The sequence below is a fragment of the Equus quagga genome, chromosome 12 (assembly GCF_021613505.1).
Source record: "Equus quagga isolate Etosha38 chromosome 12, UCLA_HA_Equagga_1.0, whole genome shotgun sequence".
In the NCBI taxonomy this organism is placed as follows: domain Eukaryota; kingdom Metazoa; phylum Chordata; class Mammalia; order Perissodactyla; family Equidae; genus Equus; species Equus quagga.
In genome coordinates, this window is record NC_060278.1 from 86,318,060 (window position 1) to 86,335,570 (window position 17,511).

At 38.4% G+C, this 17,511-nt stretch overlaps 1 protein-coding gene across 5 annotated transcripts in view; it reads left to right on the forward strand.

The window, feature by feature from the left end:
- CBFA2T2 (CBFA2/RUNX1 partner transcriptional co-repressor 2) overlaps positions 1-17,511 on the forward strand; it is a 140,178-nt gene that overhangs the window by 77,767 nt on the left and 44,900 nt on the right. Inside the window, exon 1 of one of the 5 annotated variants that reach the window (XM_046679092.1) lies at positions 4,554-4,684. The exons of 3 other annotated variants lie outside the window; for them this stretch is intronic. The gene's annotated coding sequence lies outside the window, so the exon portion shown is untranslated. Of the gene's footprint in view, positions 1-4,553; positions 4,685-17,511 lie in introns of those variants that run through there. One more of the 5 variants, XM_046679091.1, reaches the window with a different exon arrangement.

The window sequence follows — 17,511 nt, forward strand, 5'->3', positions numbered from 1 at the left end:
TTAGATTGTGTTGCCATCTACCAGTCCTTTCTAGAAGAATATTATTGTGCTAATTTGAGAAACCACTTGTTTCAGTTTAAGTCATTACTACAAAGCTGTTCTAGCCACATGATAATGGGTCACTTCCCAGGGCCACGGACTGAGCCCTTGTCTGGGTCTCATTTTCTTTGAACAGACTGACTATAGGCTTTCTAGTTTGAAGTTATTCAACTAATTGTGAACCTTATTTGGGGAGATGTAATTATTTTTATGAACCAATAATTTGAATATAATGTTTGATGAGGTTTTAGGGTGTTTCTTCTCTGTTTCTTAGTTGAGTATGTTTATATGAAAAGTCAATATTTTATATTAAGTAAATCATATTTAGTAAATCTTTTAATCTCCTTGTTTCTATAAAGGATAAAATTGCGTACAATTGGGAATGAATTATTTGTTAAATTTAAATAATAAATCATAGAGGAATGTTGGTTGAGTATATTTAAGTCCTGAGTTACCTTGTTTGGGTTTAGGTGATGACTAGGTCTCTACCAGCAATGCATTTAGAAACCATTTTATCAGATGTATTCTTTGTGCAGGGAGCTTTACTGTAGTATGCATTCATTTTCAGTACTTTCACTCCCAGAGGACAACTGTCTCAAAATGCTGGAAGCACTTTCCTGTACCCTCTCTTGTGTCAATCATACTATGCGTTTAGTTGTGGACTTGCTGTTTTCCCTTCTTGATTGCATACTCTCATGTTTGTAATTAGACATTTTTAGACTAGAAGATATCTTCCTCAGCCCATTAGGTAAACTCTAGCCAGCTTCGTGGTAGGAACAGTAGAGGTAGTAACAACAATAGTAGTAGATGATGATGAAGATGATGATGATGTTGATGTTGGTATGTTTAGTAAAATGGTTTATCGTTTAGAACAGGATTATTAACTTCATTTCCTGATGACGAAACAGTTTGCAGAGAGAGGCAGACTTAATTGCCTATTTTACATAGATAGTGAACCACTGCTTTAGGTGTGCTTATTTGTTTAAGCATTTACTGTGTACCCAAAAGTGATAGCCTTTAAACTGATGGTGAGGTTTTGACAGGTTAACTGACATGCCTTTAGTCATACAGTCCAGTTACTGAGATTGTAACCTATCCAGTCGGTCTAAATTAAGAGTCTTTTTCCCGTCTGTTCTGCTGAGGTGGAGAAGGACTGGGGTCGGGCTTCCGACTTTCCAATCTTGGTTTTTCTGTTATGCTTCCTATTTTAAATAATCTGCCCCATTGTTCTCTGACCCTAATTGCTTTTCAAAATTAACGGTTTCAAAAATGAGGTCGCTGTAACTGGATCATACTGCCATACTACTTGTGTATGAAGAAAGACTTAACATATTAGGAATGCTTGGCAGCACAGTGGGTGTCTTATAATTCTTCAGTAGACAAGAAAATTTAGTGAGAGAGCAAATGAAAATATTTCATAAGCAATGTTCCAAAGGATTCAAAGAACTTGATATTTATCTGTTATCTCCACTCTGTCCTGAATTTCATTTTCGTGTTCCTTTCCATACTGTGACCATATGTATCTATTTTTGATAAATAATCATAATCATACCACATATATAATTTTGTAGGAGGCTTCGCCCCACAGAGTTTTGTATTGTATACATTTCCCCAAGTGTTGAATGATCTTCATAATTATATAAATATATGTTGGTGAGGAACATTAGCCCCGAGCTAACATCCACTGCCAGTCCTCCTTTTAAAAGCTGAGGAAGATTGGGCCTGAGCTAACATCTGTTCCCACCTTCCTCTATCATATATGTGGGACACCTGTCACAGCACGGCTTGATGAACAGTGCATAGGTCTGCACTTGGGATCTGAACCAGTGAACCCGGGGCCGCCAAAGCAGAGTGTGCAAACTTAACCACTATGCCACTGGGCTGGCCCCCATAATTTTAGTTGTAATGCCTTCACAGTTTGCATTGACATGCAGTTCTACTATTTAATTAACCATTCCTCTGTGGTATAAATTGCTTTTTCCCTTGGGTTATTTTCTTAAGGACAAATTCCCAGGAGTGAAGTCACACAGTCAAATGGTATGAACATTTTTCTGGCAGAGAAATCATTTTTTAATCCCACTAATTGAATGTTGGTCGTTCAAAATACATTTATTTCTGTGCTTTTCTTCCTAGTACATTAGTAATCGGATACTGTAACTAATGGAAGGTAGCAAGCATATAGATAATCTAGGAAGCCTTAGAGTTTGCACTGTAACTACATCGTTGTTTTCTCTCAAAATTCACCATCCTATTTTTGTTATGCTTTGACAGAGTGATAGAGGGCTGGCTGAGGAAATGTGGAGAAATTGATATTAAAACCTTGGCCATGGTAAATTGAAAGTTAACTTTGGGAGAAAAGCTTAACAATAGAGGAAAAGCGTGATTACTCTTTATGGTTGGCTATTGAAATATAAATTTAATACTTTTGTTCGTCTTTGCATAGCAGTCTCTATTTGATCATTTGCCGCACTCCCCTAAAAAGGTGGTAGCTATGGTATTTTACAGTGTGCAAAAGGGCTGCAAGTATATGCTCATGTAATCCTATTAACACTGCAATTAATTATTATCATAATTATCCCTTATTTTAGAGATGAGTAAACTGTAGTTCTGTTGATGTTGATTCTTTATCCAAAACAATGGAACCTACTCATCCTGTCTTTCTCTGATGGTTTTAAGCAGAGACTGGATTCATGGAAGCCATTTGTATTCTATAGCAAATTCTTGCATTGGATATGAGTTGAAAATCTTAAGATCATTTGGCCAGCCCTGGTGGCCTCGTGGTTAAGTTTAGTGTGCTCCACATCAGTGGCCTGAGTTTGGTTCCCGGGCATGGACCTACACCACTCATCTGTCACTGACCATACATTGGTGGCGTCTCACATTCAGAAAGAGGAGGATTGGCAGCAGATGTTAGCTCAAGGGAAATCTTCCTCAGGGGGGGAAAAAATCTTAAGATCCTTCATAGTCAAGAGTTTCTAAATAATCAGAAGTACTTTTTGGTTAGAACTGAAGGGCCAAAGGGATTTATAATTGGGAAGTAAAGATAGAATGCAGCTCTGAATCAGGAAAAGGTCCTGTGATCCCACAGACGTAGGTATTTTGACTCTTAATTTTTCTTTTTCTCAGAAGGTTCATAATTAGAGCACAGAAATTCCGGGTTGTCCTAGTTTGAAAGCTCTGAACTTGGTTGCTAGCTTTCTAAAAGTATATAGGAGAGTCTCCTAGCATTGTCTCTACCTAAATCTAAACTTTACTACTTAAACGTAATACTCGGCCTCTGTTGATTGAAATCAGTTTTAATTACATTCCCTTAAGTGGACCTGTATGGAAAAACATCTTGGATGGTTCCAAGACCAAAAGTTGAATCATTTTTCTTGTATTTCATTTTAACTTGTTATGTCTGGGCTGTTTTGGCATTTAAAGCCATTAATCTTAACTCACGATTTCTGTCCCAAGGCAAATGAGAGGCAGATGCTCACATCTGGACCGTTTGTTCCAAACATTGTTTCATTCGCATGGTTTAAATTGCATTAGAAATTTTTGATAGTGATGAAGTCAAGAATTTAGAGTGAATCATTGGGTCTTCCTACTAAAAGGGGAAGATTGAAACTTCCCATTCAGTAGACTCAACTATTATTTGTTGTTGATATTTTAATTTAAAATATGCACTGTTAGTCTGTGTTTTTGCTTTGCTCAAATGTTATTTAAAATGATGAACTTAGAGGAGAAAAAGTGAACTTTTTGAATCATTTTCTGTAATTAGAATAGAAAGTTAGGTACAAATAAATATATTTTAACCTAAGAAGTACCATTGTCATTCAACTCGAGATATTTCTTTCTTTCTCCTTCATTTCTGGCCTGTTTGAAAGATTTAAACTGCATTATCTTTTTCTGTAATTGTTGGTTTATTTTAAAGACTAATGCTGTATTTAAGAGTAATACAGCGTAATCAAGCAACGTAATCCCATAATGCAGGAATGGTTCAACATTGAGGAGCTGAAAGAAGGGAAAAAAGAACATTTCTATAAATAGACCCCTTCCCCTCATCAACAAGCTTTTATGTTTTTGTTTGTTTGTTTATTTTGGGGAGGAAGATTGGTCCTGAGCTAACATCTGTTGGCAGTCTTCCTCTTTTCTTTTTTCCCTCAAACCCTAGTACATGGTTGTATATCCTAGCTGTAAGTCATTCGAGTTCTTCTATGTGAGATGCTGCCACAGCATGGCCCAATGAGTGCTGCACAAGTCTGCGCCCAGAATCGGAACCAGTGAACCCTGGGCAGCTGAAGTCAAGTGTGTGAACCCAACCACTTGGCCACGGGGCAGCCTCAAAAAGCTTTTGATTAAACTGAAGACCTATTTCTTTCTTTTTTTTTTTTTTTGAGGAAGACTAACCCTGAGCTAACTACTGCCAATCCTCCTCTTTTTGCTGAGGAAGACTGGCCCTGAGCTAACATCCATGCCCATCTTCCTCTGCTTTACACGTGGGACGCCCACCACAACATGGCTTTTGCCAAGTGATGCCGTGTCCGCACCCGGGATCTGAACCTGCGAACCCCGGGCCGCCAAGAAGCAGAACGTGCGAACTTAACCGCTGTGCCACCGGGCTGGCCCCTGAAGACTTATTTCTACGAAAACTAAGTATAAAGTAAGTTTGTGGTAGATGGAAACTTCAAGGGTATAAATGCAAAATGTATCACTTAAACTAGAGCTGAAACTTAAAGATGGTGAAGAACAACAGAGGACAGCTTGGGACTGTGGGAGCCGCACAAATGAATGAATCTAACATAGAGCTTCAGGGTTGGAGGTGAAAGGAGGAGTGCAAGGAGGCTGAGGAGACACCACCCCTGGTCTTTATCTGTTGTGGGAATTTTTATCTTTTCTTCAAATATTTGACAGTGGTAAGACCCAGTAGACAGAACTATTAGCAATTAGTGACCATTGCCAAGAACCACTTTCAGTTATCCAGCAATGGTGTGTGCTCTCTTTGCAGTAAGGCAAACCCCTAAGTGCCTAGAGTTCCCTAACAGAAGCTGGGTGTCAGCCAGGGAGGTGGTCCAGGGGCTTCCCATCTTGGGAGAGCTTGATCTTTGGTCCCTGATACTCCTGAGTCTGTAGTTCTCTTTTTGTGGTTATCCACCCCAAGGAAGAAACTCTTGGGCTGGCCAGCCATTCTTCAGACTGGGAGAACATATGAACCAGTTTTTCAAATATTAAGGGACATGGAACCAAGTGGAATCCTAGCATTGGCAGGCTCTTTTTAACGTTTTAAGAATAAATATGAACAGGAAAGAAAAATATTTGTACTTCCGAGTTAACTGAGCATGGCAATGTTATTTAGAAAAAAAATTTTAAGTCATTATTAACTTGGTGGTTACCCTACTAATATTTGAAAGATGGGGCTGGGCACATATGCTTTTGCATTGAACATTTTTACTCAATATAATATAATTAAAATAGCAAAAGTTAACATCCTTTTAAAATATAATATTTTTCACTATGAAAGACTAACAGCTGTGTGTATATGGGGGAGGATGGATCTAGATAAATATAGCATCTTTGGGATAGAAAGGCCTATGGAGAGAGTTATGAACAAAAGGTTTGATGTCTACATTAGTCTGTGATATTCCCCAGCAATTTAAAAACATAGATATTCAGCTTCTTTATAGTTAACACAAATAATTGCTTCATAATTTATGTAACATTATACTGCCTTTATTATATGCGTGATGATGCTTTTTTTGAGGGTTTTTTTTTTAAGATTTTATTTTTTCCTTTTTCTCCCCAAAGCCCCCTGGTACATAGCTGTGTATTTTTTAGTTGTGGGTCCTTCTAGTTGTGGCATGTGGGATGCCACCTCAGCATCGTCTGAGGAGCGGTGCCATGTCCACACCCAGGATCCGAACTATCGAAACTCTAGGCCACCGAAGCAGAGCACTCAAACTTAACCACTTCGCCACAAGGCCGGCCCCATGACTTTTTTTTTTTTTTTTTTTAAGTGATACTGATGGGTTCTTATACCTCTATCTTCATATTTACTTTATCTCCCTAGTGTCAAGTAAATTTATATGTCTTTTTTTTTCCTGTTCATCAACTAACAGTTGTTATTAAACCACTGCTCTTGCTTGTAGTTTCTTAGGCAAATCTCTTTAATGATCAGCTTAATAGAAGATAACTGGATTCTCATATCTGCTTCTGTGTTGTGAGCCTCCTCTGACCTCGTTCATTGTGTAGTCACTGGAAAAAGCCACTGTACACTCATGAAAGAGTAAGAGTAAAGAAAACAGATAACCTCTTATTATTATGAAAATTGTTTTGACCCTGTGCTCACGTGTGTGCGTGCACACCCCCCCCCCCCCAAAGGGTCTCTAGAATCCCCAGGGGTTCCCAGACCACACTTTGAAAGCTGCTGAGTAGATCGTTGCATTTAAGCCAAGGTGAAGAGTTTGAGCAATGGGAAGCCATTAGAGGAGTTTAAATTGACCTGGGACAAGATCTATTATTTGAGGTTTTTAAATCAGCACCTTGACTGCTATGTGGAGGATGGCTTGGAAAGGAAAGCAGAAGCAGAAAGAATAGTTAGGAGGCAGTTGCAGTAGTACAGGTGACAGATGACAGTGACTTGAGCTAAAGTAGAACAGTGGAGATGGATAAGTGATACATAGTAATATGTTTTATACTTGCCCCGTCAGGATTTACTGATTTATTGTTTTAGAAGGTTCTGTGTTCCAGAGAAATTGTAGCACAGATGCATCAGTAGATGGGACCAGAGAGACCTGGGTTTGAAGCTTAGGGAAGTCGTTAACTAGCTGTGTGAGAAACTTACATCATTTCTCCCTGTCTCCAGAAAAATGTGTAAGATATTTGACCAAGAAGACTGGAGTTAGCTTATTCTCTGCCAATCTCACTTCTTTTTTTTTTTTTTTTTTTAAAGATTGGCATGAGCTAACATCTGTTGCCAATCTTCTTTTCTTTTTCCTTTTTCTTCTTCTTCTCCCCGAAGCCCCCCAGTACGTAGTTGTATATCCTAGTTGTGCCTGCTTCTTGTTGTGCTGTGTGGGATGCTGCCTCAGCATGGCTTGATGCGCCGTGCCATGTTTGCACCCAGGATCGGAACCAGTGAAACCCTGGGCCGCTGAAGCGGAGCGCAAACTAACCACTTAGCCACAGGCCCTACCCCAACAGTCTCACTTCTGAGCTGACTTTAGCTGCATGTGTTTGGCCAGAACAGTAATGCTGCACAATGTTAAGAGGTTGAGAGATTTAGATTGTGGTGGGGGAAACCTCCATGGGAAGGCAAGATACTAATCAAATGTAATTTTAAGTCATTTCTGTTCATGTGAGGAATATCAACTTGGTGGAAATTTGAAACAGGTGTTGTGCAGTTGTAGTAGATAACTGTATTATTCCAACTAAACATTTGCTGGAGCTGGGAAGCAACAATCCATACTTCACTTTTCTTTATTTACATTATCAAGTCAGCTGTGTTGCTGTTGCTTTTAACTTGCTTTAAAGTTATCAACAGGGTTTTGATTTGGCAGGCAATTGTGCAACATATCTTTAAATATTAAAATTGTTAGCATTGGAGGAGATCCTGTAGTTACTTCAACATATAGTGACATAATGATGGTTAATACATTTCTGATGGATAGCTGCCTAATAATATCTTACACTTGCATAGTGTAACAGAGCACTTTCTTAGTTGTTACTTTAGGGGCCTTTCAACACCTCCCTCCATGTTACAGATGAGGAAAGCATAGTTCTGGAGTGACTTGTCCAAGGTCCCACAGCTGATAAATTGACCGAACAATCAGGATTCAACGTGACATCCTCAGTTTCATACCTAGTCTTCTTTCTTCTACAGTAACCTGCCTTTGACTCTTCTACGACAAAATCTCCAGCTGGTTTGGAATTTGGTGCATTTGGCAAACTGCCCTTTTCATCTTATCTTTTGCTGCAAACAAGCTTTTTCATATTTACTATATATTGTGTTTCAGCTAAGAGAATAGCTAGTTTCAGCTAGTCTTGAATTAGGGGAGGAAGGAAAACTTTATATTAACTCTCTTATCTGGCCTAAGGTACTTTACCCATTGTACTTGTCCCAGTTAAGTTCTGGAGTGAGATTTGTATGCAGTCTCTTAAATGCTTTTGTATCCTTTGCTACAAATAATATATTTATTCTGACCTTCTTTTTAATTGTAGTCTTGTTTGTTGACACCTTGACAAAAGCCAAAGTTTTAAAATAATTGACTTAAAAAGATATTTTCTTAATCATAGATCTAATCACTATAATAACCTAAACAGCTAGAATGTATTCCTACGTGAATATTTGTATATTTAATCTTGAAATTCACAGTGCCTACAGCCCAGCAGATTATACTCTTCATGTGGCTTCTATTTTTTTATCTTCCATGATGTCCCCAAATGAGAGTACTGTACCTAAAGAGCAGTCCTTGAACCTCTACTTTATACTCACTTCCTCTAAGATACCCAGGTTCAGGCTTTCACTAGTGTTTGTGTATCTTCAGTTGACAACATTTAATCACAAGCTCAGACATTCCCATCCCAGGCCTCGTCTCCAGACTTTTATGTCCAGTTCCCTATCCAACATCTCCATTTAAATATCTACTAGGCATTTCACACTTATTCCTGGTCTCGAACTACCCCTCTCCTCATCTTCCTTTCACATTTCCGCCCTTCTCAGTAAATGGCAACTCCGTCCTTCCAGTTGCTCAGGCTAAAAACCTCAGAATTGTTTCTTGATCTGTCATTTACTTACTCTTGTTTGAGTGCTCTGTCCTCAGCAATAGGATACCTCGTAGGTACTCAGCTATTTTCGAATTAATGAATAAGAGAATACTAAGTTCAATTCAGAAAAAGCTGCTCAACCTCCTTAACTGAATTGCTTTTTTCATCCCTCCCCACCCCCACTATTATAGGGTGAATTGTGTCCCCTCAAAATTTATATGTTGAAGTCTTAATCCCCAGATCCTCAGAATGTAACTGAATTTGGAGATAGGTTTGGTTTTTTTTAAGATTGGCACCTGAGGTAACAACTCTTGCCATTTTTTTTTCTGCTTTTTCTCCTCAAATCCCCACCAGTACATAGTTGTATATTTTAGTTGTGGGTCTCTCTAGTTGTGGCATGTGGGATGCCACCTCAGCATGGCCTGATGAGCAGTGCCATGTCCGCACCCAGGATCTGAACCGGTGAAACCCTGGGCCACCAAAGTGGAGCGTGTGAACTTAACCACTCCTGGAGATAGGGTTTTTAAGATGGTCATGAAGTTAAAATGAGGTCATTAGGATGGGCCTTAATCCAATATGACTGATGTCCTTGTAAGAAGAGGAAATTGAACTCAGGTATGTACAAAGGGAAGACCATGAAGACACAGGGAGAAGACAGCCACCTACAAACCAAGGAGAGAGGCCTCAGAAGAAACCAACCCTCCCAACACCTCTTGGACTTCTAGCTTCCAGAATTGTGAGGAAAATAGATTTCTGTTATTTAAACCAACGAGTCCATGATACTTTGTAATGCCAGCCCTAGCAAGCTAACATACTGAAAAGAACACTTCCACAGAAGTCAACTATACTCTTTTTCATATTCCAGTCTCCGAAAGTAACACTTTTCTTATCATCTTCCCTTTTCCATCCTCCTTTCCTGACTTATTCATATTTTCCCTGTGAATGGAATTGTCCTAAAAGGGCTTTAGTGTAGATAGATGGACATGGGTAGCCAAGCCTGACTCTCCAGAATTAGAAACTGAAAACATCAGCAGAGAAGCGCAAAGCAGAATTTTCTGTGGAACCGTATGGACAAATTATAAAACTTGGGAAATGGTGAGAGTTAGGGGCTTATAAACATGTTATAAATCTTTGACTTTACAGCTAATCCAAAGAAACCAATTACTAGCATTGAAGAAGAGCATCTGAATAAACTACTAAAGTATGAATGAATATTTAGTGTATAATAGTTACTAGCTATTCTCAATCAATGCTGAATATGGTAAAAGTCAATAGGATAAAAATCAGCAGGCATAATTTAATTTAGTTGTATTTTGAAACATCACATCTTTTCCTTTCAATCTCTCATAGCAGGAATTTCCTCATTTTTATGCTGATAGCTCTCAATTCTAGACCAGGCTATTTTCAGCTCCAAACTTCTGAATTTAACTATCAACTGGAAACCTCCACTTGGCTAACTCAGAAGCATCGTGAAAGCAGTATATCCAATACTGAACTCATCATCTCTCCCCTCCAACATACTCTCCTTCTAGTGGCCTCTATCTTGGTTAATAATTCCACATGTTACCCTGACTTATCCTCCACATCTAGTCAGTCAACAAGTCCTAGCCTAACTCTAGATAACTGAAATCCACCCCCTTTTTTCCATTCCTATTGCTACTGCTATCTCAGGCCACAGTCTTCTCTCACTATAACAACCTGTAAGTAGTGTCTTCCTGCATTATGGTCTCACCATTTTCCCCATTGCAGCGAGTGATCTATCTTTCCTTATGAAATATTTCAAGCTTACAAAATAAGGAAAAAGCACAGTGTAACAAACACTCATGTACCCACTCTTAGCTTTGCCAAATTTTAATGTTTTGTCTTATGTTTTGCTTCAGATGCTTTGTTTGGTGTTTTTTTTTGGGTTTTTTTTGGTGAGGAAGATTGGCCCTAAGCTTACATCTGTTGCCAATCTTCCTCTTTTTGCTTGAGGAATGCTGGCCCTGAGCTAACATCTGTGGCAGTCTTCCTCTATTTTGTATGTGGGTCGCTGCCACACAATGGCTTAATGAGTGGTGTAGGTCCACACCTGGGATCCGAACCCATGAACCCTGGGCTGCCAAAGTGAAGCATGCTGAACTCAACCACTACGCCACCAGGCTGGGCCCTGCTTCAGATCTTTTAAAGGAGTGAGGGCCTGGCCCCATGGGCAAAGTGGTTAAGATTGGTGCACTCTGCTTTAGTGGCCCGGCTTTGGTTCTCAGGTGTGCACCTACATCACTTGTGGGTGGCCAGCCGACCCACATACAAAATAGAGGAAGACTGCCACAGATGTTAGCTCAGGGCCAGCATTCCTCACCAAAAAAAAGAGAGAGAGAAGTGAAGCATTAGAACTGCAGTTTGTAACTGTGCTTGATTCCATCCCTTTCCTTCCCTTTCTAGTAGTCCTTATCCTAAATTTAATGTTTTTTGGGTTTTTTTGAGGAACATTAGCCCTGAGCTAACTACTGCCAGTCCTCCTCTTTTTTGCCACTGGGCTGGCCCCAAATTTAATGTTTATTATTCCCTTGCTTTTAAAAATATTTTACTACAGGGGGCCAGCCCAGTGGTGCAGCAGTTAAGTTCATATATTCCGCTTCAGCAGCCCAGGGTTTGATGGGTCAGATCCTGGGTGCGGAGCTATGCACCGCTTGTCAAGCCATGCTGTGACAGGCGTCCCACATATGAAGTAGAGGAAGATGGGCATGGATGTTAGCTCAGGGCCAGTCTTCCTCAGCAAAAAGAGGAGGATTGGTGGTGGATGTTAGTTCAGAGCTAATCTTCCTCAAAAAAAAAAAAAAAAACAATTACTACATATATATATATGTAAATGTGTCATGTAAATTGATCCCTTACCCTATGTAAATTTTTAATGATTTTAGACTTTTTGAAAGACTATTTCAAAAAGACTATTTATTAATTTAGACTATTTTTCCTGCAACCTGTTCTTTTTTTTTTTTTGAAAGACTGACACCTGAGCTACCAAATATTGCTAATCTTCTTCTTCTTTGTTGTTTCCTGCTTTTTCTCCCCAAATCTCCTCAGTACATAGTTGTATATTTTAGTTGCGGGTCCTTCTAGTTATGACTTGTGGGACGCTGCCTCAGCGTGGCCTAATGAGCGGTTCCATGTCTGCACCCAGCATCCGAACCAGTGAAAGTCTGGGCCACTGAAGTGGAGCGCGTGAACTTAACCACTCGGCCACAAGGCCGGCCCCACCTGCAACCTGTTCTTTTTACCTAATATTACTGCATTGTTTTGGGATTTATCCTTTTGATGCATATGGCTCTAGTTCACTTATTTTAATAGTATTGACTTTTATTTATAAATATGCCACAGTTTAGTTGTCTATTATGTTGTTGCTGGACATTTAACATGACTTTTGTAGATAAATTTTAGTATTTGCTCATCAAGTTACACCAAAAATCTTGCAGGCATGTAATAAGAATTACATTGAATTTATACATTAACATGAAGAGAAAGTATTGGTGATGGTGAGTCTTCCCATCTGTAGGCATGATGGATCTTTCCAATTACTTGTCTCCTTTATGTCTTTCAGTCTACTTCTGTCCTTCACAAAGGTCTTACATATCTTGTGTTAGGTTTATTTGTAGATGGTTTATAATTTTTGTTGTATATTCATATCTTTTTGAAATTACTCTTGTTTGCTGGTGTACACAAATGCAATTAATTTTTAAGATATTGGAATTTTATCTAGCAACCTTACAGAAACTGCATATTCTAATAATTGGGTGGCAGATTCTGTTGGTTTTTTATATAGAAAGTCATCTAGTTTGTACAAAAGGACAGTTTTACTTTCTCCTGTCCAAACCTTATTTCCATTTTTTCTTCTGAACTCTTCTGCTGCTATGGTTTGACTCTTGAGTAAATGTTGAACTGAAGTACAGATACTGGACATCGTTATCTTCTTTCTGAGTTGAAAGACATTGCTTGTAATATTTCACCAATAAATATGACTTTAGTTTTTGAGGTCACATTGGTTTATAATGTATACATTTCAGGTGTACATCATTATATTTCAACTTCTGAATAGACTGCATCCTGTTCACCACCGGAAGCCTGGTTGCCATCTGTCACTGCACACATGTGTCCCTTTACCCCTTCCACCCTCCCCCCACCCCCTTACCCTCTGGTGACCACCATTCTGTTCTCTGTATGTATATGTTTGTTTGTTTGTTTGTTTGTTTATCTTACACATATGAGGGAAGTAAAATGGTAATTGTCTTACTTTGCTTAGCCTAATACCCTCAAGGTCCATCCATGTTGTCACAAATGGCAAGATTTTGTCCTTTTTTATGGCTGAATAGTATTCCATTGTATATACATGTACAGCACATCTTCTTTATCCATTCATCTGTTGATGGACACAGGTTGCTTCCAAGTCTTGGCTATTGTGAATAGTGCTGCAATGAACATGGGGGTGCATATGTCTTATCAGATGAGTATTTTCGTGTTCTTTGGATAACTACCCAGACGTGAAATAGCTCGATCATATGATATTTCTATTTTTAATTTTTTGAGGAATCTCCATACTGTTTTCCATAGTAACTGTACCAATTTACATTGAGTATGGCTCTTTTTTTTCTTTTTCTGAGGAAGATTCACCCTGAGCTAACATCCCTTGCCAATCTTCCTCTTTTTTGCTTGAGGAGGATTAGCCCTGAGCTAACATCTGTGCCAGTCTTCCCCTAGTTTTTTGTATGTGGGATACTGCCACAGTGTGGCCCGTGAGTGGAGTAGGTCCTTACCTGAGATCTGAACCCATGAACCCGGGCACCGAGGCAGAGCACACAGAACCTTACTCGGCCACAGGATTGGGCCCTGAGTATGACATTTTATGTGGGTTTTTGGAAGAGACATTTTACCAAGTTAAGGAATCAACCTTCTATTTCTAGTTATGTTCATATTCATGAGTGGAAATTGGTTTTTATCAAATGCATTTTCTGTAATTACTGAGGTGATTTTAAGGTGTTTCTTTTAATCTGTTAATATGGTGAATTATGTTCAGTTTTCTAAAATTTTCCTTGCATTCTTGGATAAACTCAACTTGATTGTGAGTTTTAAAAAAAATACATTGCTGGATTTGGTTTGCTGATTTTTTTTCTCAGATTTATTGTGGTATAATTTATATATAATGAAATTCACCCATTTTATTTATTATGCAGTTTGAGTTTTAGCTGTTGTGTATAGTTGTGTTAGCGGCATTACAATCAAGATATAGAATATTTCCATCGCCATAAAAAGATTTATCATGCCCCTTAATGTGCCCCTTACTCTGTTTCTTCCCATCAGTCTCAGGCAGCCTCTGATCTGCTTTGTATCAGAAATTTTGTCTTGTCTAAAGCTTCATATAAATAGAATAATACAGTATGTATTTTTGTTGTATGTCTGGCATCTTTCACTTAGCCTAGTGTTTTTGACATTTGTTCATGTTGTTGGATATATGTATCAGTACTGTGTTGCTTTTTGCTGATGTGTTATAATTTGTGTTTCTTTGATGGACTAGTAGGTCAAGCATCTTTTTATGTCCTTATCACCCGTTTGTATATCTTCTTTTGGGAATTGTCTCTTTAAATATTCTTTGTTCATTCTTAAAATTGGATTGTTTGTTATTATTGAGGTGTTAGAGTTAATTATATCTGGGTGTCTCTGTGTCTGGAGTCAGATGGCACTGATAGAAGAAGATAAAGAAAAGAGGGATGACTAGGGAGGAAATTAGTGTAATCATGAAGTAAGTGATCCTTCACAGGTATGCTAGTCATCTCTGTGGTTCTTCTTTTAGGTCTGTCTGATTTTTGGAAGACTATGAGGTAACTAACCTCATCTTTGCAACTCCTCAGCTCTGACTTCATGCTGTTAGTATTCTGTCTTTAAATAATTTTTCTGTTTCCAAATAATTTTTTGTATATTATTTTCCTCGGAGTTCAATAAGTAAAGGTCTCTTTATATCCAGCCTTAAGAAAACAAAAGGTTATTCAGATGAACCATTTGAGTGGATGCTGTAAAATAGATTTTATAGGCATAGAAATAAGCTAAGAATTAGTTATTTGAATGTTTCCATTTTTTTAATCAGCCACAGGAGTCAGTAAACTATGGTCCATTGACTGTTTTTGTAAATAAAGTTTTATTGTAACACAGCCAAGCTCATTCGTTTATTTATTGTCTAGAATGTGCTACAACAGCAGAGTTGAATAGTTGTGACAGAGACCATATGGCCCACAGTACCAAAAATATTTACCGTCTTGTCCTATGCAGAAAAAGTTTGCTGATCCCTGTTTTTTTAAAAAATTGAGATTCATAATAATTTACATCATTGTGAAATTTCATTTGCACATCATTTGTTGTCTGTCAGCACACAAGTGCTCCCCTTCACCTCCTGTGCCCACCCTCCACCCACCTTGATCCCTGAGCTTTAAGAATGTATTAGGTAGGGGCTGGTCCCGTGGCTGAGTGGTTAAGTTCGTGCACTTAGCTTTGGCAGCCCAGGGTTTCACTTGTACAGATCCTGGGTGCGGACATGGCACCGCTTGTCAGGCCACATTGAGGCGGCATTCCACATGCCACAGCTGGAAAGACCCACAACTACGTGCTGGGGTGATTTGGGGAGAAAAAAGCAGGCAAAAAAAAAAAAAAGATTGGCAACAGTTGTTAGCTCAGGTGCCAATCTTAAAAAAAAAAGAATATATTAGGTAAATTTATTTTCTTTATGTATTTATAAATGTGGAATGGAAAAATTTGATATATATTGTTTTATGTATATATAAAAATTATTGATATATAGTACAGCATTAATTTTGTTTTAATTGAGCTTTGTCTTCAAAGTCCCTTGTAAAATATTTTCTGTTAATTTCTTGTATCTTTATGCCTCAATTTTTGTTGAATGATAAATTATCTGTCATTGTAAACAGTTATTCCTGGCTGTGTCTGCCTATGAAGTCTGCATGCTATTAGAAAATTGGATGTGTTGTCAAGTTAGTGGCAGAGCTACAAGGATCAGAAATGCTTAATCTATAAAGCATGTGCTATGCCCAAATCCGTTTAGCCAGCCTTGTAAGCCTATAAGTGCAAAAGTAATTTTGATGTTCTTTCCTCTATCTTTAGCAGGTTAGAACTGTCGGTTTTGGAAATGCTCTCATCTGACAATTATACATTCAGAACATTTACTTATCCTTGGCAATGGTTAAAGAGAGACTGTGGTCAAGGAAATCTTTCATAATTTTTCCCTTGGTTCTGATCCCCACTTTAAGAGCAATATTCAAACTGTATCCTTCATGCTTTTGTCCTGTATGCTGTCTGGAAAGTGCATGTAGCCTTCCCAGTTAACTGCTTAATGGTTTGTAAAGACTTCCCTAGCCTGTATACATAGTAATGTTTCTACTTTATTTTCTTAGTTCTTTGTACACATTTTAATATATCTGTCTTTTCTATAACTCAGGGCCCTGTCTTCTTTTATCTCTTTCTCAAAGCCTGGCAAATATAGGGCAGTCATGGGATCTGGAGAGTCTCAAAATTCAGCCACAAATGGTTGGAAACAATCCAGTTATTCATCAGTAGGGGATTGTTTAAATAAACTGTGGTACATCCACACAGTGGAATATCATGCATCCATTAACAAAAAAAGGTTGTGGAATTAAGAATTTCAGGACATAGTGTAAAATGATGAAACAAAACAAAAGAACAACAAGAAACCAAGGAACAGTACAGTTTGTATGTGTTATAAATCTCTTGCCTATTGGTCTGTTGCTATATATAAAAACCATCCTAAAACTTAGTGGTCTGAAACAATAAGCTTTTTATTTTTTTCCTTATGAGTATAAGTGAGGCAGTTCTGCTCTTGGTTGTGCTCACTCATTCATATGACTGCAGTCAGCTAGCTGCAGATCAGACTCAACTAGGTTAGGCTCTTACATGTTTGGGGATTAGCTGGCCTTAACTGGTGGTACATCTCATCTCTGTTTCTTGTGGTCTCACGCCCCAGCAAACTAGTCTGGATTTGCTTTCATGTCAGGGTCAGGGTTCCAAGAGAGGCTTAGAACTGGCAGTCTGTCATTTCCCTCACATTATGTTGGCCAAAGCAAGTCAGAGGCCTGGCCAGATTCAGAGGATAGGGAAATGACCCCACTTCCTGATGCATTTCAAAAGGCATAGCTACAGAGAGGGGATTATTGGGGACACTCAGTTTAATGTAATTATGCAACCTTTGTATAAATGGATGGGATAAGAATTTATGTTTGCTCATTTGTACACAGACAAAGAATGGAAGGATACTCAAGAAACCAATTAAAATGGTTACCTATGGGATGGGTTATGTAGGGACAGGAGTAAGGAGTATTTCTTTTTATGTCATACTGATTTTTGAACCATGGAAATGTATGCTTATACATATAAAAAAGGAAATCATCTACCTTTGTCTCTGCCCCCAAAGATAATTCTGTTTAAACCTTCCAAATTGTTTCTTAGTTAAAGTCTGATTTGTTTTAAAGAAACAGATGTAGTGGCTTCCTCAGTCAGCCTGTTTGGAATGATCACTGTACTATACATCTGAAAGATCTATATTCAGTTCATTCTTCTCAGTGATGACAGTCGGAGCACTTGACCATATCTTCTACCCAAAGTTCAGCATAGGTCAACATCTCAATGGCCAAATAAAATGATTAATTCTAACAGATTTTTAATCTGATTTAA